This window comes from Anomaloglossus baeobatrachus, chromosome 1 (assembly GCF_048569485.1).
Source record: "Anomaloglossus baeobatrachus isolate aAnoBae1 chromosome 1, aAnoBae1.hap1, whole genome shotgun sequence".
NCBI classification, from domain to species: Eukaryota; Metazoa; Chordata; class Amphibia; order Anura; family Aromobatidae; genus Anomaloglossus; species Anomaloglossus baeobatrachus.
In genome coordinates this window covers 821,932,765-821,956,671 of record NC_134353.1, presented here as the reverse complement: position 1 = coordinate 821,956,671, position 23,907 = coordinate 821,932,765, and the positions used below count along the sequence as shown (strand labels likewise).

General features: G+C 44.8%; 2 protein-coding genes across 6 annotated transcripts in view; one reads left to right on the top strand and one right to left on the bottom strand.

The window, feature by feature from the left end:
- KIAA0825 (KIAA0825 ortholog) overlaps positions 1-3,699 on the bottom strand; it is a 785,365-nt gene extending 781,666 nt beyond the window's left edge. For 2 of the 5 annotated variants that reach the window (XM_075325094.1, XM_075325098.1), the window contains exon 1: positions 1,213-1,277. The gene's annotated coding sequence lies outside the window, so the exon portion shown is untranslated. Of the gene's footprint in view, positions 1-1,212; positions 1,278-3,639 lie in introns of those variants that run through there. The other 3 variants (XM_075325095.1, XM_075325097.1, XM_075325096.1) reach the window with 3 other exon arrangements.
- A 317-nt stretch (positions 3,700-4,016) lies between these two features.
- The window catches only part of SLF1 (SMC5/6 complex localization factor 1), a 151,565-nt gene continuing 131,674 nt past the window's right edge, over positions 4,017-23,907 (top strand). The window contains exon 1 of the mRNA XM_075325093.1: positions 4,017-4,086. The gene's annotated coding sequence lies outside the window, so the exon portion shown is untranslated. The remainder of the gene's footprint in view (positions 4,087-23,907) is intronic.

The window sequence follows — 23,907 nt, the reverse complement described above, 5'->3', positions numbered from 1 at the left end:
TTCATTCCCCACCTAAGAAGCTCAGGGAATAAAATATACACCTGTTTTTGTGGGATTTGTGGACATTTCCTTATTATCTACATATATTCCATGTTAATGATGTCTAAAGGCCGCTTTACATGCTGCGATATCGCTAGCGTGCGTACCTGCCCCCATTGTTTGTGTGACACGGGCAAATCGCTGCCCGTGGCGCACAAAATCGCGCGGACCCGTCACACATACTTACCTGCCTAGCGACGTCGCTGTGACTGGTGAACCGTCTCCTTTCTAAGGGGGCGCTTCGTGCGGCGTCACAGCAACGTCACCAAGCGGCCGCCCAATAGAAGCAGAGGGGCGGAGATGAGCGGGACATAACATCCCGCCCACCTCCTTCCTTCCTCATTGCCGGCGGCCGCAGGTAAGGTGAGGTTCCTAGTTCCTGCGGTGTCACACATAGCGATGTGTGCTGCCGCAGGAACGACGAACAACATCGCACCTGCAACGATAATTGGGAATAGGGGTTGATGTCATCGATTAGCGATTTTCCATAATTTTGCGATGATTCAAAATCGCTCATGGGTGTCACACACAACGACATCGCTAACGCGGCCGGATGTGCGTCACAAATTCCCTGACCCCAACGACATCGCTTTAGCGATTTCATAGCGTGTAAAGCGACCCTAAGAAACCTACTATTCATCTCTATAATTTGGAACCAATAGTTCTTTTTGTTCATTCCTTTTCTTCATTCTTTTTAGTATGTCCCATACAGTTATACAAGCCGTGCACTGACTACTTTACATTGTATCGTGTCATATCTTTCATGTTGTCCCATGAAAAGATATAATAAAATAGCTATAAAAATGTGAGGGGTGTACTCACTTTTGTGATATATACAGTATATCATCTCCTGGCTGCATCAGTAACCATGGTAACCGCACTGCACCGGGCTGCCATCCGCACCCATCTGTAGGGCAGACACCACATCATGGACCAGCCATGCAAATAACTGCCAGAAATAGGGGAAAGGAGCAGCAACTACTACTCTCAGCAGAGTCTATGTGAACAGTAAAAGCCTCAGCACAGTATCCATGTCACATACAGTGCAACGTATCCCCTGCACTCATCACTCACATCGCCACCAAAACCTAATGACGCACAAGTGATGGCAGATAACAGAGAGTAACTGCACTGCACGCTGTACAGGAGAGTGCACGTATCAGGTTCACATACCTAGAGCGGCTCCCAATCACTTCTCACATGCAGTGAGAAGCAACATCCTGTTCCTGCAACTGAGCATGCGTACTCACTGTGCACACGCCCTCAATGCTGTCTGCTGTGATTGGCTGTGTACAGTTAAGGCTGCTGCCTCCATCTTTAAAGTGGGCATTTCATAGAGAATTAATACCAAACTGCCCATAAGCAGTAATACAGCCTAAAACACATGCACTATAAAGTAAACTGACACTAACCTAGGATGGTTACCATGGTATCTAACATCAGATTATCCTGGGGTCTCTGAACAACAAATGTCAAAACTAATATAATAATAATAATAATAAATAATAATAATAATAATTATAATAATTAATAATATTGAGTGTGGTAACGCAGATTTCTGCTGACTTTCAGGCCCTGGTTATGGCAACCCTACCATATTCATGAGCTGAGGTGAAGTAGCTAGTGATAAGTGAGCACTGCCATGTTTGGGTGCTCAGTATTTGTAACGAGCAGTGGGACAGGCGCGACTCGAGCACCCAAGTATAATGGAAGTCAATGGGAAATCAAACTGGTACTTAAGTCGAAGCCATCAAAGCATCCGCCTTGCCGGTTACGAGTACCGGGCATGGTAGTGCTCACTTATCACTAGTAGTGGCACAACATACCAATGCCATCGTACCTCAAATCCCTGATAGATGTGGGTTTAAATATAGTCAATATTATCAGGTATCATCATGCACATTTTTTTAATATATATATATATATATAGTGAAGAATATATAGTATTCTAATAATATTAGAACTCCTAACAGGGTAGTTGTCAGGATGAATATGGTATCAGATGTTATAGAGCAGGAGAAGCTGATCAGGTTGATGTGCATTTTGTCTGAAACGATTCCCTATAACTTTATTTTATTCATTGAAATCCCTAGTGTTTGCATGAATGAGTCCAGTGGGTGGGGCCTATCAATGACAGTTTTCACTGCATAACTATGCATGGAGAGATAGCTGTCAATCACCAGTAGCTCCGCCCACAGGACTCACATGCCTAGAAACATGAATAAAATGCAAGTTATATTGAATCTCTTCCAACAAGCCCATATATCATGCTGCTCAGCTTCTTCTCTATACCGTGCTGTCCACAGATCGTACTGCATGTGGAATGTGACAGGTTCTCTTTAAAGGGACTATCCAGTATCGGTAACGTCTGCACTGAAGGTGAGCAGTGTTGATGGTGTCTTGTTTGTTCATAGTCTGACCAAAATTACAGATTATATAGAATATTAGAAATCACCATATTATTCTGTGACTTGTATAGACACATACAGCCTCCTGCTTTTATGCTACAGAGCGCTTAAAGGGGTTGTCTAAGACCATATCAGGAGCTGATGATGTAATTTCTGCACATACTCACCAGAATAAGGTGTGATTGGCAGGTACTGGACAGATGTGTGCAGACTCAACAAAGCCCCCCATCTTTAAGCAGAACTTAGTAGCGCTGGACAATCCCTTTAAGATGCACTGTGACATAAAATCAGGAGGCTGAGTGTATTCATACAAGTCACAGAATAGTGAGGTGACTTCTAATATTCTCTATAATTAAAGGGAATCTTTCACCACTTTGATCTTTTTAAACTAGATTTTTCTCTGTGCTTATTTCTTTTGAAAGGGTTATTAATGGGGGTGTCTCATAGACCCCCTCCCCATTACAAACCTCAGTTTTTATGACCGCTGTGATTTTTTGACAAATCAGAGCTGTCATTAACCCTTTATATTACCCCGATTGCCACCGCACCAGGGCAATCGGGATGAGCCAGGTAAAGCGCCGAAATTGTAGCATCTAATAGATGCAACAATTCCAGGGCAGTTGTGGGCTGCTATTTTTAGGCAATAACCACTGGCCTCCCCAGACTGAGAATACTAGCCCCCAGCTGTCTGCTTTATCTTGGCTGGGTAGTAAAATGTGAGGGAGGGGGCGCATGATTTTTTTTTTAATTATTTATTTAGAACGGATCCTGCAGAGATCTGTTAGGAAATAAGTTCTGCACACACAACTTTAAATAACTGATTTCTGCAGAATCCTTTTTTTTAACATGCGAGTCTAGGGAGAACGGATTCTGCAGAAATCAGTTATTTAACAATGGACAGAAAAGCTGTTTGCAGATCTTATTTCCCAACAGATCTCTGCAGGATCAGTTCTCACGGATGATTACTGGACATGTGAGCTCTGCATAACGCACACTGCAGCTGCTGCAGAACATCTTTTATAAGTTCATGTCAATCCGAATAAAAGGAGATAAATGGCATCTATGTTGCAACAGTTATCCCTATCATCCGATTATATGAAATCAGAAATATTGCTATTGTCAGACATGCCAAAGAGGATTTCCTGGGAGAGCATTTTTAGATTTAGCTTTTAGTATGTGATGTGATCCTTACCTGTGATTCGCCCTCACTCAGTGTGATGGTTCCTTGGACGAGATAATGGGAGGAGTCTGAGACATTTCAGAAAGCTGTCATATATACAACACGTGTTCTGTGATGTTTACAGTTACCATAGTAACCGTCCCACCATTACTATCGGCTCCCATGCTTTCCGTGACCTGTACGTATGGGATAGGAGAGCTCCGCTACACACATTGCTTTATTATTCACATTTGTTAAGGTGTGAGCCGCTTCTTTACTTATGGGCAGTTTTGCAATATTTGTCTATGAGACGCCCTCATTAAATATGGCTACAGCAGCTGTCACAGCAGCAGCCAATCACAGCAGGCAGCGCTGGCGGCGCGTATACAGTGACTGCGCATGCTCAGTGGGCGGAACAGGATGGTGTTAGCCGCTGAGTACATGTGAGCGCGCCGGCGGAGTGATCGGGCAGCGCTGTAGGTATGTGCGCAGCGGGCAGTCAGCGTCAGCAGCCGCGCGTCATCACTGCTCACACCGCGGGATTTGTGCGCCGGAATATTTATCGCTGAATGTGAATTCCTGTGTACAGTGTGTGCGGTTACAGTGACCCAGACATTGATACCTGCTTTTATATCATGCCTTTGCACACAGCGCTGATGGGAGTTGTATGTAGTGATGTAAATACACGTCCATTCTGTAGAGTGGTGCCGGGCGGCGGTTGAGGGTCTGACTCCGGACGCCCTGGCATGCTACATGGAATACCTAATACCCGGTCCTGGCTGGGTGTGTAGACTTTTGCTTTGTGGGCTGGGAACCGCACAGGCTGCATAGTCTGCTGGCCAGGACCCGATGATGACTCACACAGGGAGACGGTCACTTTACAGCCCAATACTTTACTGTAGGGTCCATTATCGCTCACGTTTTCAGGCTCCAGATAGCGGCTCATAGCTCCCTGCACGTCACAGGTTCCCACAACATGATCAGACCCCGTTCACCTTCCCCTTGGTTTACTTCAGATCTAACTGGGCCGGTCTGTCCTAGTGTTACCCACCCCAGCGATACCGCCCGATCTGACGGTCACCTTCCTCCCCTGCAGTCCCACGTCCGGTCTCCAGAGGGGTCCCATAATGACCCGACGCCTAGAGGGACACAGATCGGTTGGTTGACTGGTCACGCCAGTAGAGGATAACCCGGTACCTTGATGGTAAATGTGCCTGGCTGCTATAGGGTTCTGTCCTCCGGCTCTACTGTCAGAGGATCGGTATCTAGTTACAACGTGGTTCACACTCTGTCTACGGCCACGACCTGTACGACTGACTACACGTCCATCACTTTCACTCAGTAGATCTTCACTGACTCTTCCAGAATAAACCGTCACTTGTGCCAACACTTAACCACTTCTCATCCTGTCTGTTGTTGGGCACAACTTCCTTACTACTAGAGCTGATCGAATCCGCCAAAATCTAGGACCAGCAGATCCCTGCCGGATTAAAAAAAAAAAAGTCCGGATCTGCTCCGGATTCCGCTGCCCATATAAGTTTATGGGGACCAAAATCCAGAGATTAAAAACATTTGTGGAGGGGACTGGGGGGTAGGAGCGCGCGTGGTGTACTCACCTAGGCGCTGTCATGGCAGCAAACTCCTTTCGGGTCACGCTTTTCCTTTTCGGAGCCGACAATTCAATATTCATTGTTTTGTCCGCCCACCGGCGCGCGTAATTGGTTGGTTGGTTGGTAATTGGACGCGCCCCCACCCTGAGTGGCAGTGTGTCAGCTGACTGCAACCAATCACAGGTGCCAGGATGGCCGGTGGGCGGGGAAAGCAGTGCAAGTGTTTGCGGGTCAGTATGGTGATTCAGAAACACATGCACGTTCCTGTCAGAAGTGTGCGGCTGTGGCGGTGATGCGCTGTCAGACTCGTACATGTCTGACATGACATCAACCGACATGGCCTGCCGTGCTCTGAGCATGAGCATTCATGTACACAGAAATACATGCACATTCCTGTCAGACGTGTGCGCGGCTGTGACGGTGATGCGGCTTTTTTTTTATTATTTAAATAAATAATTAAACAAAATCGACGTGCGATTCACACCTAATTTTCATCCCCAACCATGATAAAGCCGGCTGGGGGCTGGTATATCCTCAGCCCGCAGCCACCCGGTATAGCCGCATCTATTAGATGTGACAATTCCGGTGCTATACCGGCTCTTCTCGATTGCCCTGGAGAGGTTGCAATCGGGGTAATAGAGGTTAATAGCAGCGCACAGCAACAGCCACAGTTCACTACTATTACAATGCTATGGTGGAGTGTATATAGAACAGTGAATCAGGTCAACTCTGAAGTCCTCCAGCTGGTGTGTGTGCGCCCTGTGCTGCTGTCCTTTTTACTCTGGGATGTGGAGAGAGTAAGACCAGCCACTATGCAGAGATCATAACCGGACGCTGTCCAAATAGTTAGATTCTGCAGAGAACCGAATCGGCCACTGTCTGGCTACTGAGACTGCAGAGAACAGAACCGGCCACTGTCTGACTAGTGAGACTGCAGAGAACACAACCGGCCACTGTCTGACTAGTGAGACTGCGGAGAACACAACCGGCCACTGTCTGGCTAGTGAGACTGCGGAGAACAGAACCGGCCACTGTCTGGCTAGTGAGACTGCGGAGAACAGAACCGGCCACTGTCTGGCCAGTGAGACTGCGGAGAGCAGAACCGGCCACTGTCTGTCCAGTGAGACTGCGGAGAACAGGACCGGCCACTGGCTAGTGAGACTGCAGAGAACACAACCGGTCACTGTCTGGCCAGTGAGACTGCAGAGAACACAACCGGCCACTGTCTGGCCAGTGAGACTGCAGAGAACACAACCGGCCACTGTCTGACAGCGCTGGTGTGGTGCTATAAATCCAAGTCCCCTGCCCTCTGTCTTATACACACCTGCTGCCGTCTTCATCTTTTTCCAGCTCTGCTCCTGTCTGCCTCCGGCAATTTGTGACTTGCCGGTAGCTTCAGTATTTCATGGAGCGCGCTGGAGGTCACAACTCAATACAAGTCTATGAGAGCCTCATTCTGGCCTTGTTTTGGCTCTCATAGACTTGTATTGGGCTCTTGTGATGGAACGTCCGGCCAGTCATAAGTTAGAGTCACAAGATGGCACCATGGGACTGGAGCGATGTCGAAAAAGGATGAAAACATTGGAGGATGAGTATAAGGCCCCCTTCACATGTCAGTGATTCTGGTACGTATGTGCTTTTTTTTTTTTTTATACGTACCAGAATCACTGACATACGGAGACACATTATAATCAATGGGTCTGCTCACACATCAGTGATTTTTTTTACTGAACTTGTCTCCGTGCAGCGTACACCCGTGGCTGTGATTCTGCACGGAGACAAGAAGTCCGTTTTTTTCTGGTATCATAGATGACCCACGGACCACACTATGGTGTGATCCGTGTGTGATCCGTGAAACATGTACCAGAAAATCATTTTAAATATTTTCAACTTATCTTGCCTGTGATTCGCTGTGCAGCCTCCGCTCTCGGCAGCTCCTGCCTGGCTCATGAATATTCATGAGAGCAGGAATAGCTGACCAGGAAGTAGCTGCAGAGCCGATGAGTTCAGCACCATGGACAGCAAGAACGAAGGCAGGTGAGTAATGTCCATATGCAATCACAGATCACGAATTGCACATGGACAACCCACGTGTGCCGTGAATCACGGAACATGGAGGGACATATGCGTGTTTTATACGTCAGTGAAGAACGTCAGTGTTTTTCACTGACGTGTGAAACGGGCCTAAGACAGGGGGCTTAGATTAAAGTGATCCTGTCAGGTGCAATATGCATTCAGCACCACGAACAGTTCTGGGTGTATATTGCTAATCCCTGCCTAACTGTCCTTGCATCTGGTAGCCTAGATAAAGAGATCTGGCCCATAAACCAGAGTGATGTCACACAAAATAGTTAATAACATTTCCCACATGTCTACTTTACAGCAGCGCAATTTTTGAAACTTTTTTTTGCTAGGAAATTAGATAGGTTAAAGGGCCCGTTACACGCTACGATATATCTAACGATATGTCGTCGGGGTCACATCGTTAGTGACGCACATCCGGCATCGTTTGACATATCGTAGCGTGTGACAGCTACGAGCGACTGTGAACGAGCAAAAATACTCACCTTATCGTTGCTCGTTGACACATCGCTCATTTTCAAAAAATCGATAGTCCTTCTGTTCGCCGGTTGTTCGTCATTCCCGAGGCAGCTCACATCGCTCCATGTGACACCCCGGGAACGATGAACTGCAGCTTACCTGCGTCCCGCCGGCAATATGGAAGGAAGGAGGTGGGCGGGATGTTACGTCCCGCTCATCTCCGCCCCTCCGCTTCTATTGGGCGGCCGTTGTGTGACGTCGCTATGATGCTGAACGTCCCTCCCCCTTCAGGAAGAGGATGTTCGCTGCCCACAGCGAGGTCGTTCGGGAGGTAAGTACATGTGACGGGGGTTTTCGACTTTGTGCGACACGGGCAATAAATTGCCCATAACGCACAAACGATGGGGGCGGGTGCGATCGCTCATGCGAGCGCACGATACATTGATACGTGTAAAGCGGCCTTAAGGGTTTATCAGCAATTTCTCATTTTTCTAACAACATTTACATAACCATTTTTTTAGGGACCACATCACATGTCAAGTGGCTTTGAAGGGCCTAGGTGACAGAAAATACCCCAAAGTGACACCATTCTAAACACTGCAGCCCTGAAACTGTTCAAAACCACATCCAAGAAGGTTATTAACCCTTTAGGTGCTTCACAGGAATGTAGATGGAAAATAATAATTTTGTGGAAAAAATAAAGTTTCACTTTAGCCCCTATTTTTACATTTTCACAAGGGTAACAAGAGAAATTGCACAGTGCAGTTTGTTGTGAAATTTCTCCTGAGTATACGATACCCCACGTATTGTAGAAATCTGGGCGCAGAACTTGGAAGGAAAGGAGCAGCATTTGACTTTTTGAATGAAAAATTGTCTTAAATCGATATCAAACACCATGTTGCATTTGGAGATACCCTGATGTGTCTAAAAAGTACCCCCCCTAGTAATTTATCTGGTTGTTTGGGGACCACCTTTCAATTTCAGCGTTGAGCCGTGAAAATGAAAAACACATTTTTACTATAAAGATGTAGCTTTGACCTCAAATCTTTAATTTTCACAAGGGTAACAGGGGAGAATGCTCCTTAAAAAGTATTGTGCAATTTCTCCTGAGTACATCAATACCCCATATGTGATGGAATACTACTGTTTGGGCGCACAGGAGAGCTCGGAATGGAAGGAGTGCCATTTGATAGCGGTGTGCCTAAACTAGGAGAGAGGGTGCATTTGGATCAGAAGAGAGGGGGCATTTGTATTTGTGAACACAGATTTTGCTGGTTTTCTTTTTTTGGGGGAGCCATAGCTTTTTTCCAGAGCCTTTATGCTACCGGTAACATGGAAGCCCCCTATATTTCCATTAGCAGAGGATGGACCTGAGTGGGCACTTGTGTCTTTGTGTGTTGAGTTGAGTGCTATTTGGTGGCAATTTGGGGTACAGAACATTTTGAATGAGTTAACATTTATCCTGTACTCTATGCTGAGCACTTACATCTGAGTTTCCATCTGCTATAATGCGGCAGCAGAGTTACTCTGGATTCCATTTGGCCTCTGTTCCTTGGGGTCCACTTTTTTCAAAATTGCACAAAACTGTTGATGACCGCATGTTTGTAAAAAGATTCCTAAAAAGGTGGACACTGCCCAACCACAGGCCAGTTGAGACTTCAAAGTGACTCCCTCGGCCTCATTACAGTGAATTTTTCTTTGGGAATTTTTTCTGTCAGGTTTTTCAGAGATTTACACATAGTCCCCAGTGTAAGCACCCAGTGCAGAGCACAGGATAAATGTGGGCTTCACTGTACTGCAGTCTTTGGGAAACTGAATGTACAAATCATCAGCAGTTGTAGAATTAGCTTTATTTTGTACTTCGTACACCATGCGGTATGTGATTAGTTGGCTTTATTCCTCAGGTGAGTATGATTACAGCGATACCCGATTTAGGCTATGTGCGCACTTACCGGATTTTGCCACGGATTTTCCGCGGATTTGCTGCATGTTTCGCTGCAGAAAATGTTCATAACATCTCTGCAGTGAATCACCAGCAAATCCTATGGAGAAAAAAAATCCTGTGCGCACTAGGCGGAATTTGACAGCTGCATGTTTTGCTGCGGGAATCCCGCAGCAAAAACAAGTGCATGTCACTTCTTTTCCGCACATCGCTGCGGGATTTCACTCCATTGACTCCAATGTTAATCATGAAATCCCGCAGGGAATAACGTAGGCAGAAAATTCTGGCCGGTTCACTGCGTTTTCCTGCGTTATTCCCTGCGGTATTTCGCGGTTTACCTCCGGTAATGTACATCGCTTGTCTGCGGTTTTGCAGGGAAGTGATGTCATTAAAGGAAGAGGAAGCCGTGCAGAGTAAACACACACACATCACAGACACAGACATCACAGACACATAGAACACATCACAGACATAGAACACACATAGAAAGAAAACGGAAATATAGAAAACAAAGAACGTGGGCTCCGCTGCATATTTACCTTCCAGCCGAGGTAAGCACACAGCGGCGGCCCGGTATTCTCAGGCTGGGGAGGGAGAGGGGCAGGGTTAATGTCCCCTGCCTCACTCCCCCTCCGGCAGCCGAGAATATCAGCCGCAGCTGCCCCGGGACTGTCGCATGCATTATGCGGCACTACCGGAGTGTCCTCGGCTCTTCTTGCCACCGTGTAGCAGTGGTAGCAAGGTAATACAAGGGGTTAATGGTGGTGGGGGACCACCGCCATTAACTCCAGGCTTGATCATGGCAGCGTCTATGTGACAGCTGACATGATCAACCCGTAAGTAAAGTGAAAAAAACACAGACACCGAAAAATCCTTTATTTTAAATAAAACAAACAAGCCTCGTTCACCATTTTATTAACCCCCCCAAACAAAGCTCCGGCGTAATCCACCGCTCCGGCGTAATCCACAGGTCCTGCGCTGCTTCCATCCAGCCGCGACTGTCACAGACACAGCGCTGAATGAAAGCAGCAGACAGCAGAGGTAATTACCGGTCATTTCCCACGGCCGGTAATGTGAACTCACTGCCGACCGTGGGAAATGCAGCGATCTGTCCTCTATCTATCTATCTATCCCTCTGTCTGTCTATCTATCCCTCTATCTATCCCTCTATCTACTCTCAGAATTAAATGACTTTTTTTTTCATTGAATGCAATAAAGCACATCCCACGTTTTTTTACCGCGGGTGCGGTAATCTTTGAGAGCATGCGGAATTTACGCAAGGAAATTTCATTTCCCAGTGCGCACATAGCCTTAGGCTGCTTTCAGACTTCCATCTTTTTCCATCAGTTGCAATGCGTCGCCTTGAGAAAATATGGTATCCTTCAAAATAATTTGCAGGATTCCGTTTTTCCCCCATAGACTTGTATTAACAACGGATTGCGACTGATGGGCTTGCGTTGCATCCGTCCCATGACGGATCAGTCGTAGAATGACTGACCGTTGGTCAGAAGCAACGAACAATGCAACATTTTTTACTGTGCGTCAATAAAACTGAAAGCGACGGATCCGTCGGCGTCCGTTAGTTGTAATGGAAGCTTATATTCGGAGGAATCCGTTGTCATCCGTGACATGATGGAATGAGGCGATGGATCCGTTTTGATCAACTGTAAATTCAATTCTGGTCACAAATATCTTTCTATTCTGCTTTTTGAGAGTCACAATCAAGAAGAAATAGCAATTCAGGATTTTTTTTTCTCTGTTCGTTTTTTTACGTCATTCATCGTGTCATAAAAGCGCAGTATGAATACAGTGATACCACATTTATATAGTTTATTTTATGTCTTGCCACTTTTACACCATAAAAACAATTTTATAGAAAAAAAAGTTTTTGTATTTCTTTATTTTCAGAGCTTCTGTATATCTTTTTTTTTTTATTTTTTTGCTGACGGAGCTTTATGGGGGCTGCATTCTTCTTCACGTTCAATGGTCCTATCGGTGCTCATATCCATACCCACAGCAAAACGAGAATTGGACATGTGCGCCGACAGGGCCAGTGACTATGATGCTGCAGACGGAATCACCCTGTGCTCTATCGTGCACAATTTTCAGGCGTATACGCCTAATGGAGGCGCACAACCAGATGTAGTAGACTGGGTCTGGGTGTCCGCCTCCAGTAGACGTATACGCCAAAAAGTGCTGCACGAACTTTTATAAACTGTGGAGGAAAGACAGGCGCATAGGGTCTTAACCGATAAAAACAATAGAAGGGATATTAGGGTGCACTCACCTATGGATGTTGTGAGAGTCACAACACCTCATGAAGCATAAACGTCAGTGGAGACAGCTGCGGACCCGTAACAATGAGATAGCAGTTTCATAAAGAAGTCGGGGATCAGCGCCGCGCTTATCACCATTCAATCCAAAAGATAATTTTCCAAGTCATTTATTAGGAAGCATGAACAAGTCTACGCGTTTCAGGGGTCTCTGCCCCCTTCCTCAGGAAAATGCAACTATGACACAGAAGATTTTGCAGGCAAAACACATGCATGGATATAAATACCTTAAGTCCTATACATCATGGTACATATAAGTCAAAGGACCACCCACTGGTTTGAAAAAAATCAGCGGGAACCACATATAGTTAAATAAACAACGTCATACATTGCACAACATCCAAAATAAGTATATCGCAATATATAAATATAAGTCATAGAAAAAATTGACAAGAATTGCAAAACATTGTTAATTTTTATCTATATTATAAATAAAATAAAGGGAGAAAAAAAAAAAAAAAAGTTTTATTTTTACATATAAAGACATATAAGGGATAGTAATTGCAATCTCTGTATGTCAAACAGGCAACCCCACCTGGACTGGAACCCCTAATGACAATGGGACCAGCGGTTGCTAGGAGGTGAATTTACTCATGTGTCCAATTGTATTCTATAGAATTCATGCTTGCAAAAATATCATTACTGAAAAACACTACCATCATGTGCTAATACATATCCTTTTGCAAGCATGAATTCTATAGAATACAATTGGACACATGAGTAAATTGTATGACGTTGTTTATTTAACTATATGTGGTTCCCGCTGATTTTTTTTCAAACCAGTGGGTGGTCCTATGACGTATATGTACCATGATGTATAGGACTTAAGGTATTTATATCCATGCATGTGTTTTGCCTGCAAAATCTTCTGTGTCATTGTTGCATTGTCCTGAGGAAGGGGGCAGAGACCCCTGAAACGCGTAGACTTGTTCATGCTTCCTAATTAAATGACTTGGAAAATTATCTTTTGGATTGAATGGTGATAAGCGCGGCGCTGATCCCCGACTTCTTTATGAAACTGCTATAAAGTGGTGAACGACAGGGCACAGAGTGATTTCGTCTGCACACTCATGGTCGATGACTCTGTCGGTGCATACATACAAACCCCATTTTGCAGGCGGTATATACGTAAGCCTCGACAGGCCCACTGAACGAGGGACAAAACGCAGGGTGTAAGGGACCTTAAATGGGCTATTCCAAAAATGTTTTTACAATTTCTTAAAATTTTATCTAAGATATATTATAAGTTTTCTTCTAGACTCACATCTGGGTTAATAAACCTCAATATCCCCGAAATAATAAAATTCTCTATTTATCAAATAAAGTGACAGGTTGGTTTTTTTTTTTAGAAAATAAAAGCAAGTATACTTTATTAACTCTACATATATAAACAGACAAAATTATTTACAATAAAATTAGATGCCTACTATGCAGAGAAGTAGCTGAAAAAATTCACATTCTGTTTCTGTTCCTAAGTTATATTAGTTATCATACAACCCCTGGCAAAAATTATGGAATCACCTGGCTCTGAGGATGTTCATTCAGTTATTTACTTTTGTATAAAAAAGCAGATCACAGACGGCACAAAACTAAAGTCATTTCAAATGGCAACTTTCTGACTTTAAGAAACACTAAAAAAAAAATATGAAAACATAATGTGCTAGCCAGTAACGGTTACTTTTCAAGATCAAACGGGGAAAAATTATGGAATCACTCAATTATGAGGAAAAAATTATGGAATCATGAAAAACAAACAAAAAACACTCCAATACATCACTAGTATTTTGTTGCACAACCTCTGGCTTTTATAACAGCTTGCAGTCTCTGAGGCATGGACTTAAAGGGAACCAAACATCAGGATTTTCGTGTATAAGGTGCAGCCAGTGCAGTACTGGCACTATCATACACGTTGTGTACATACCATCAGGGGGCAGCTCGAGTGTTTAGGCAGTGAAATCCAACTTTATAAAGTTTGAAAAATCAAGCACTTTTTGATTGACGTGTGCACCACTCTCCTAATGTCCGGGCGGGTTATGCACGTGTATCCCCGCCCCCCCGCCGTCTGTTCCTCCCTCTCTCTGGTTGTATTCAAATTTCTCTCTTCAGTAACATGGCGCCGGATTTGCCACCTGCGCATAGCGCTTATCTCTGGCGCCATGTTTCTGAAGCCCACAGTACCTAGTATTACCTGCAGCTACGATATCGTGCCGCCCCAGGACACCGTGACCGGGTCTCGCAGCACTGCCATCATGGGGTCATGTGAGTCCATTGTGAACTTACCTCACCTGACCCCCGATGTCGCTGGCAGGCTGCTGTCGGCTTTTTCTTGTGGCGTCCCGGTGTCCTAGGCGGCTGCTGTGCTGGCACAGTGTCCTGGGGCAGCACGATATCATAGCTGCAGGTAATACTAGCTACTGCGGGCTTCAGAAACATGGCGCCGGAGCTAAGCGCTATGCGCAGGTGCCAACTCCGGCGCCATGTTTCTGAAGAGAGAAATTTGAATACAACCAGAGAATGGGAAGAACAAGGAACAGGCGGCGGGGGGGCGGGGATACACGTGCATAACCCACCTGGACATTAGGAGAGTGGTGCACACATCAATCAAAGAGTGCTTGATTTTTCAAACTTTATAAAGTTGGGTTTCACTGCCTAAATACCCGAGCTGCCCACTAATGGTATGTACACAATGTGCCTGATAGTGCCAGTACTGCACTGGCTGCACCTTATATAGGAAAATGCTGATGTTTGGTTCCCTTTAATGAGTGACAAACAGTACTCTTCATCAATCTGGCTCCAACTTTCTCTGATTGCTGCTGCCAGGTCAACTTTGCAGGTTGGAGCATTGTCATGGACTATTTTCTTCAACTTCCACCAAAGATTTTCAATTGGATTGAGATCCGGACTATTTGCAGGCCATGACATTGACTTCTGTGTCTTCTTTCAAGGAATGTTTTCACAGTTTTTTCTCTATGGCAGGATGCATTATCATCTTGATAAAGGATTCCATCATCCCCAAACATCCTTTCAATTGATGGGATAAGAAAAGTGTCCAAAATTTCAATGTAAACTATTGCATTTATTGAAGATGTAATGACAGCCATCTCCCCAGTGTCTTTACCTGACATGCAGCCCCATATAATCAATGACTGTGGAAACTTACATGTTCTCTTCAGGCAGTCATCTTAATAAATCTCATTGGAACGACACCAAACAAAAGTTCCAGCATCATCACCCTGCCCAATGCAGATTGGCGATTCATCACTGAATATGACTTTCATCCAGTCATCCACAATCCACAACTGCTTTTCCTTAGCCCATTGTAACCTTGTTTTTTTCTGTTTAAGTGTTAATGATGGCTTTTGTTTAGCAAATCCCATTTCCTTTAGGTGGTTTCTTGAAGTTCGGTCACAGACATTGACTCCAGTTTCCACCCATTCGTTCCTCATTTGTTTTGTTGTGCATTTCCTGTTTTGGAGACATATTGCTTTAAGTTTCCTGTCTTAACGCTTTGATGTCCCTTGCTTCATTCTTCTCCATGTGTTCTGTGTCCTCTTGCCTTTATAATTCCAGTCCAGCCTCTAGTCCTCTGCTTGAATATTCTGCCTGGTTTCCTCCTCCTAGTGGTGTCTCAAGTTTCTCCATCTACCCCAGCAAAGTCTCTGTGACTCGCCTGTTGCTGGTCATCAGAGGTTCTGCCAACGTCTGCCCTCCTGCTGATGCCTAGCCCCTGCTGCGGTTCTTGCCTGAGCCGCCCTGCTTTCTCGTAAGCCGTCTTGTTCTGCTACTTGTTTTTTGGACACTTGCAAATTGCTCTGCTACTTGTTTTTTGGACACTTGCAAATTGCTCTGCTACTTGTTTTTTGCACTTTTTTGTTTTTCACGTGTGTTACAATATAGAGTTTATCACCTATAAACTGGGTTCAGTTGTGTCATTGTTCCACGCAAACAGATTCCTGAGTAATCCATTATAATTGTTACAGATGTCTTCCTTGGTCTACCAGTATGTTTGCCTTTAACAACCTTCCCATGTTAAGACACATAAACAATTGAGCAGTGCACATCTCATATTTAATACATATGCCACTCCATAAAGGATTTTTAGAAAGAATTGAATACAAGAGTTTTAAAGGCTGAGTATAAAATATAACAACTTTATTTGATATGAAAAGATTAAAAAGATTCAGTGTATATAATTACAATATCATGGTGCAAAATAATGGGTGAGAACCCCCGTGCTAGTGAGAGCCCAAGCAAGACCACCAAAGGAATGGGAAGTCCAAAGGGAAAAGACTAAGTATAACTATAGTCATATCATAGCTGACAAGTGGAGAGCCTCCAACACATACTCGAAAAAGTATAATGGATAGACTACCATGCAACTGACCAGTGTCAGGCTATTACTGTGCAAGAGGCAACAAACAGGTCAGCATAAATTTTAAAGTTAAAGTCCTAAGACTTACACATGGCTAGGATGGTCGCCTGGACGTCTCACAGCAAGAAAAAGAACCCTCCAACGCGCGTTTTGCGATGCAGTAGATGTTAAGAGCTTCTTCAGGGAAGATGTACCAAATAATGCAGCAAAAGAACCTTAAATAAGCGGTCATGTGACTGCATTGGATCTGCAAGGACCTATCGTTTGTGTCCTAGCCAATCAGGTCACCGCTCGGGCGCATGCGCGCCGTGCGCCCCACATCACACGCCCCTAGGCCATCCAGTGGGAGGAGGTGCACGGAACCCACAGTAACTATGGACGCCGAGCGCCCACCAGACAAAGGCCAGAGAGGCGGGCGAGGAGACGCGAGGCGCGCACGCGCGAGCAGGGACCAGAGGGCGGGACACAGCCCTTAGTCAGAGTGTGTCTCTCAGCCAGTCGGGCTGCGTTTAGCGGCGCATGCGCACCGTGCAGTGGGAGTACACATACGTCCCCCGGCCATCCAGTGAGAGGAGATGCACGGAGCCCCTAGAGTTCAGGGACCCCCAGCAACCTCCCACCATGTTAGGATGCCGAGCCGCCGATGCGGACAAATCACCGCACGGCACGGACGCGCACAAGCAGTCAGAGGGCGGGACACACAAATGGCTAAAGAATACAGACATGAATCATAACTAAAGTATGAGCATCTGAATGCCCACATCCTGATATTACATCAGTATACATATATCACATCATAAAGAATTAAGCATATTAAACATGAGAAAAATAAGAATTCTTAAAGTGACAGTGCGTCCATTTACAGGGGGATAGGAAAATTTCTCATTCAGCTGTTCATTTCAGATCCAATATAAATTTCATCAACGGAATTTGAATAAGAAAAGGGTCCTAAAACGGCAAAAAGTTGTAATTTTAGAAACTGGGAACAGGGGAAGGAAAAACGTATACTAGTAATAAAATCAAAAAATAAAACAGAAAGATTGATACATTTTATATAGAAGGACTAGAGAAAAGGAGCAAAGTTTAATGCCTCATTAAGGCCCATTGGTGTCACCGTATCTAATATAGCGATCCATTTCATCTCACGTTGGGCCAAAAGTTTCTTGACATTACCCCCTCGAATGCCACCGTGGATTACATCAATCCCCTTTACTTTAAATGATTTAGGGTTGCACCCATGAACCAACTTGAAGTGGCGGGGAATGGTCTTTAATTCTGCCACATTGGTCGCTGTTATTGCCGCCCCAATATCTCTCACATGCTCCCTTACTTGTACCCTGAGTTCTCTTGTTGTCATGCCAATGTAAATTCTGTTGCAACCACATGTAGCATGGTAATGACATTCATGGTGGTGCAAGAGATATGTTCTTTAATTGAAAAGGTTCTAATCCCATCACTGGCATGAAAAGTAGAGCAGCGAGAGACGTTGGGGCAGGAGACACAGCGACCACATGGAAAGCAGCCCTTGAGAGGTCCAGAGCAGCCAAATAGACCAGGAGTCATAGGTGGAACATAGTAACTCCTAACTAGATAATCCTTGAGATATCTGCATCGTCTTGCAGTCATAATTGGCACGGGGGGTAAATGTGATTAATGTAGGATCGGATTGGAGTATCGGCCAAAACTTGGTCAAAATCCCCCTCGTTTCCGACCATTTTTCATTAAATGTGGAGATGAACCTTGTATTTTGTGAGGGCACATCTTCATCTCTTCTCCCATGTAATAATTCATTCCTGGACACCGACCTTGCTCTCTGGTAAGCTTTTTTAAGGGAACGGTTACTATAGCCCCTGTTTTTAAACTTCATTCTCAAATCATCTGCCTGATGTTTAAATACATTGTCCTGAGAGCAGAGTCACATGACCGCTTATGTAAGGTTTTTTTGCTGCACTATTTGGTACACCTCCCTGAAGAAGCTCTTAACATCTACTGTGTAAGTCTTAGGACTTTAACTTTAAAATTTATGCTGACCCGTTTGTTGCTTCTTGCATAGTAATAGACTGACACTGGTCAGTTGCATGGTAGTCTATCCATTATACTTTTTGGGGAATGTGTTGGAGGCTCTCCACTTGTCAGCTATGATATGACTATAGTTATACCGTATTTTTCGGACTAGAAGACGCACCGGACTATAAGACGCACCCTGGTTTTAGAGGAGGAAAATAGGAAAATAAAACTTTAAGCAAAAAAATGTGGTCATGACCCACTGTTATGGGGCGAGGATCTGCTGCTGACACTGTTATGGGGGTAATGTCCCCAAATTCTCTACTAAGGTACCCCATCCTGGTAATGATCCTCATGCCTTGTATATGATCCTGCTATAAACCCCCATCCTGCTCATATACCCCCATCCTGCTTATATACCAGCATCCTGCTCATATTCCCCCATCCTATTCATATACCCCATCCTGTTCATATACCCCATCCTGTTCATATACCCCCATCCTGTTCATATACCCCCATCCTGTTCATATACCCCATCCTCTTCATATACCCCCATCCTGTTCATATTTCCTCATCCTGCTCATATACTCCCATCCTGCTCATATACTCCCATCCTGTTCATATACTCCCATCCTGTTCATATACCCCCCATCCATCCTGCTCATATACTTTCATCCTGTTCATATACCCCTATCCTGTTGATATACCCCCCATCCATCCTGTTCATATACCCCCATCCTGTTCATATACCCCCATCCTGTTCATATACCCCCATCCTGTTCATATACCCCCCATCCCTCCTGCTCATATACTCCCATCCTGCTATATGCCCCCATCGTGCTCATATACCATCCTGGTATATGGCCTGTATCCTATAGCACAGAGAAAAAAAAACAAACGTTTATACTCACCTTTTCCTCACTCCCTGCAGCCGATCATCTTCCTATCTGACAGGCACAGATCAGCTGACCGGCACAGACAGAAAGACATCGCGTGCTGCAGGGGGACGGCTCCACACACTGGGACGGGTGAGTGTACTGATTCACTGCACCCCGCGCTGATGATGACGCGCGGGGGGCAGTGAATACAGCCGCACATGATCACTCCAGGCTGTAATTGCCAGGGGTGATCATGCGGACCGGCTCTTTACTATGCGCGCGTCCCCGCTAGTCCTCCCGCCCACCTGTCAGTGCCGGCTTCTGCGCTGAGAGATGGGCGGGAGGATGGGCATGCATATGTAATGAGCGGGCACACGTGGTCACAGCAGGCTGCTACAGCCTGCTCGTGCCCCCGATGACCCGCTCCACCGCAGCACCTCATTCCCCGCAGCCACAGTCAGACCATAAGACGCACCCCCAACTTTCCCCCAACATTTGGGGGGAAAAAAGTGAGTCTTATGGTCCGAAAAATACAGTACTTAGTCCTTTCCCTTTGGACTTCCCATTTCTTTGGTGGTCTTGCTTAGGCTCTCTCACTAGCACGTGGGTTCTCACCCATTATTTTGCACCATGATATTGTAATTATATAAACTGAATCTTTTTAATCTTTTCAAATCAAATAAAGTTGTTATATTTTATACTCCGCCTTTAAAGCTCTTGTATTCAATTCTTTCTAAAAAAAACCCTTCCCATGTTGTTTGTATTAGGTCCAGATTTTAGACACAGCTGACTGAGAACAAGCAACATCTTTTGCAACGTTGCGTAATGATTTACCCTCTTTTAAGAGTTTGATAATCCTCTCATTTGTTTCAATTGACATCTCTCATGTTGCAGCCATCATTTATGTCAGTCCACTTGGTGCAACAGCTCTCCAAGGTGTGATCACTCCTTTTTAGATGCAGACTAACGAGCAGATCTTATTTGATGCAGGTGTTAGTTTTAGGAATGAAAATTTACAGGGTGATTCCATTATTTTTACCTCAGTATTTAGTGATTCCATAATTTGTCCCCCCGTTTGGTTTTGAAATGATTTTTTTTTTAGTGTTTCTTAAAGCCAGAAAGTTGCTATTTGAAATGATTTTAGTTTTCTGCCATGTCTGTGATCTGCTTTTTTTAAACAAAAATAAACAACTGAATGAACATCCTCAGATCCAGGTGAGTCCATAATTTTTGGCAGGGGTTGTACATGCATCCTTCATAATGAAAATCCAATATATCTCTTCTGACAAAATTGGGAGAGATATGGTTAAGTCACCGACACTAGTACATCTCATAAGAATGTAAACGTGATAGATCTGCCGAGTAGTAAATACCTGGATTATTAAATGTGGTTAACCAGTGTTCCTCCTGCCCCGACGCGCGTTTCACTGTCAATTGTTCAGGGGGCATATCACATCTGGGTAAAGTTGGCCTTAAGTGCATAATGGATTTCATCCATTTATTGATGTTGTTAACTTAAATACATACACATATTAAACTATCTTTGGTGACTTTGGATAATAGCGGCAGGATCGGCCGACCAGTGTAATGTGTATGGGGAGCTTGAAACTCTTTCCTGAGATTGGTCATGCATCCTTCTGTTCTATGGGAGTGACGTTGTTGCCGGAAGAGTCTTGAGAAGACTGGATCTCTTGATGGAGCCGAGGGCTTGTGTAAGTTGGGGATGTTAGGGGTGATAGTTGAACTAACAGCTAACAGCTAAATGTTCATTAGACAGCTATTTATTGTATACTAGAAGGTGGCCCGATTCTACGCATCGGGTATTCTAGAATTTACGTATCTTGTAGTTCATGTATGATTTTTGTTATTTATTTATATATATATATATATATATATATATATAGATGTTGTTGTGTGTAGTTACCCAGTGTTTGTGTAGGGGCTGTACATGTTCTGGGTGTTGTCTGGGTGTAGCGGGGGGTGAGAGCGGTGTTGTTTGTGTGTTGCGTTGTGTGTCGTTATTTGTGGAGCGCTGTGTGTCTGTATCGTTGTGTATGTGTGTTGCGCGGTTTGTGTGTGTGTTTTGGGGGGAGGTATGTTTTGTGCAATGTGTGTGTTGTGCGGTATGTGCGTATATTTGTGTGTGCCGCGGTGTTTGTGTTGTGTGTCTGCGGCGTTGAGTGTGAGTCTGAGTGTGAGTCTGAGTGTGAGTCTGAGTGTGAGTGGCGGCCAATCCATGCGGGGGGGGCGGATCCGAGGCGAGCGGCCAATCCATGTTGGAGGAGGAGCCAAGGCGAGCGGCCAATCCGTGCGGGGGGGCGGGGCCATGGCGAGCCCAGCGGCCAATCAGCTTTGTGTCACCGTAAGGACACAATTTTGGAGCAAGACAGACAGACAGACAGAATAAGGCAATTATATATATAGATGGGGCCTTAAGACCGATATCTCTGAAAAGTTTGAGCCGATGTGTTTTTCGTGCTCATGGTTGATTGCAGCTGATGACAATACATGGACATTCCAGAAATAGAAGAATATGAATCAAGATAGAAAGAGATCATCATCAACATATTTAATCTCATAATGTTGTCCTTCAAAGAGAGGTTTAAAAAAATGCATGTCTGTCTGACATTTCAGTTTGTACTGTATGACCAGTGTGGGAATCAGAAACTGTTTAATGCTAAATTGGCAGAAAATGTTATAAATTTCACATTGGCCGTAGGAGCAGACACCACAAATTTATCTGTTGATTAATGTATACTGAAAATGTTAATCTCTTCTTAACCTTTCAATATTGGAATAATGCCATACAGCTCTGACCACTGGAAATATTTGAGAGTGGCTGAGCTGCACTGTTTCTTTAAAGGGAACCTCTCGTGTATCATGCTGCCCGAACCATGGTCAGCATGAATCAAGCCTGCGTGATCACAGCCCAGGTATGTTTTTGTCATGGTTGTCTCGACTGATGCTGGGGCAGAGTCTCTTTTCTTTGAGACTCTGCACATTAAATGTATTCCTTTTCTTTTTCCTAGAAGAGGGTTAATATCTGCATTCCTTTCCAGCAAGCATGTCATCACTTCCTCAGGTGTTTCCGGTTTGGGACCACTCCCAATCCCTATATATTCCCTCTGCTTCCCGTAGTGGGCGCTGGTTATTCTCATGCAGTTGGAAGCTTGGCCTTGAGGGGAAAGTAGCTAGAGGAGCCCTCTCTCCTACTTGCTGTGTTGGCTACAGCATTGCTGCTGACTGCAGCAGTCCATTGTGTTGTTATTGTACGGTGTGGCAGTTTCCCTGTTGTCTGTTTAGTTCCCTCACTTTTATGTTGTTTTCCCCTGTGCACGTTTAATTGCTCCTTTTGTGTGTGATTGCCATGTGTACGAATTGTTGTTTTCCCTTGTCTGTGTGTTGTTGTGAGGTTTGGGTTTACGGTCCCGACTCACCACTCAGGGGGAGGGAAGTTACATCAGGGCTTGGACAGGATTTGGGATCACATTGGTGACTCAGACCTCACTACCATCTAGCTTATCTCTGAGCTGAGAGACAGCACAGGTTACCTCAGTCTGAGGGTCAGCCTAAATGCCTCGGTCCACGTATCCGTTTTATTCTGAAACACTGCAGCGTTTCGGAGAAAACATAGCTGAAAAAGTGGTTAGGACCTATGGGGAGTAGAGATAAGCAGACCTGTGAAAGTTCGGTTTAGTGGGTTCATCTTGACTTTAGATAAAGTTTGGCTTCGGACCTGGATTTGACCTGATTCCCATTAGAAGTCACTAATTAGGCAGTTCTGATCTCTGCCCACATGCAGCCAGCCATAAACAGATCTTTTCCGTGGGTGGGTATGAGGGGTTTTTCAATTTTTTTTTGGTGCACACTACATCTGATCATGATGTCGTTGCCCTCAGTGTGAGCCGAATAAACACTGCAAGAGGCTCACACTGGACTGAGCACCAAGTGTACCCAAGCCAGCGATGCTCGTGTGAATGAGTGTTTGCATATGTAAAGCACTCAAACTCTGTTTTTGGTACAAAAAGTGAACCTCAAGTTCGCTCATCTCTAACAGGGGGCAAACGTGACTATTCCGGTCCAGTCCGTGATCGGCTGCACCCCTCCATGCTCCAGTTGATTGATAGGTCTCTCACATGTGTGTACATCACCTCCGGTATGGAGAAGCCAGTGACCACATCAGACTTGTCATGTCTCCCCCAATTGTCCCCAGTTGACTTTCTAAACTGTATTCTTCTTTGATACGCAGCAGCATTTAAGAGTAACACATACCTGGCCGCCATCGCTCAGACCCGCTCTGATTTAGGCTGCCCATTGTTTGGGATAGGTTCCCTTTATTCAGCTATATATTTAGTATCTATATCTAATATGAGTCCAGTACTAGAAAATTAGAACCTCTGAGAACAGTCATTGTGAAATCGTAGCGATATATATAGAGAGATACGTGTAATACGGGTTTGTGTGCGATCAGATATTGTGCTCACGGTTTTGTTAGTCTCCAAAGGGAAAAAGAAATACTAGTCTAACACAATTCCAGTTGTTGCGCTTCTAATCCTGCAAGTCAATCTACAGTGAACAAGAAGCTCATATCAAGCCCTTGGCAGCTTGAGTTAAAATTAAA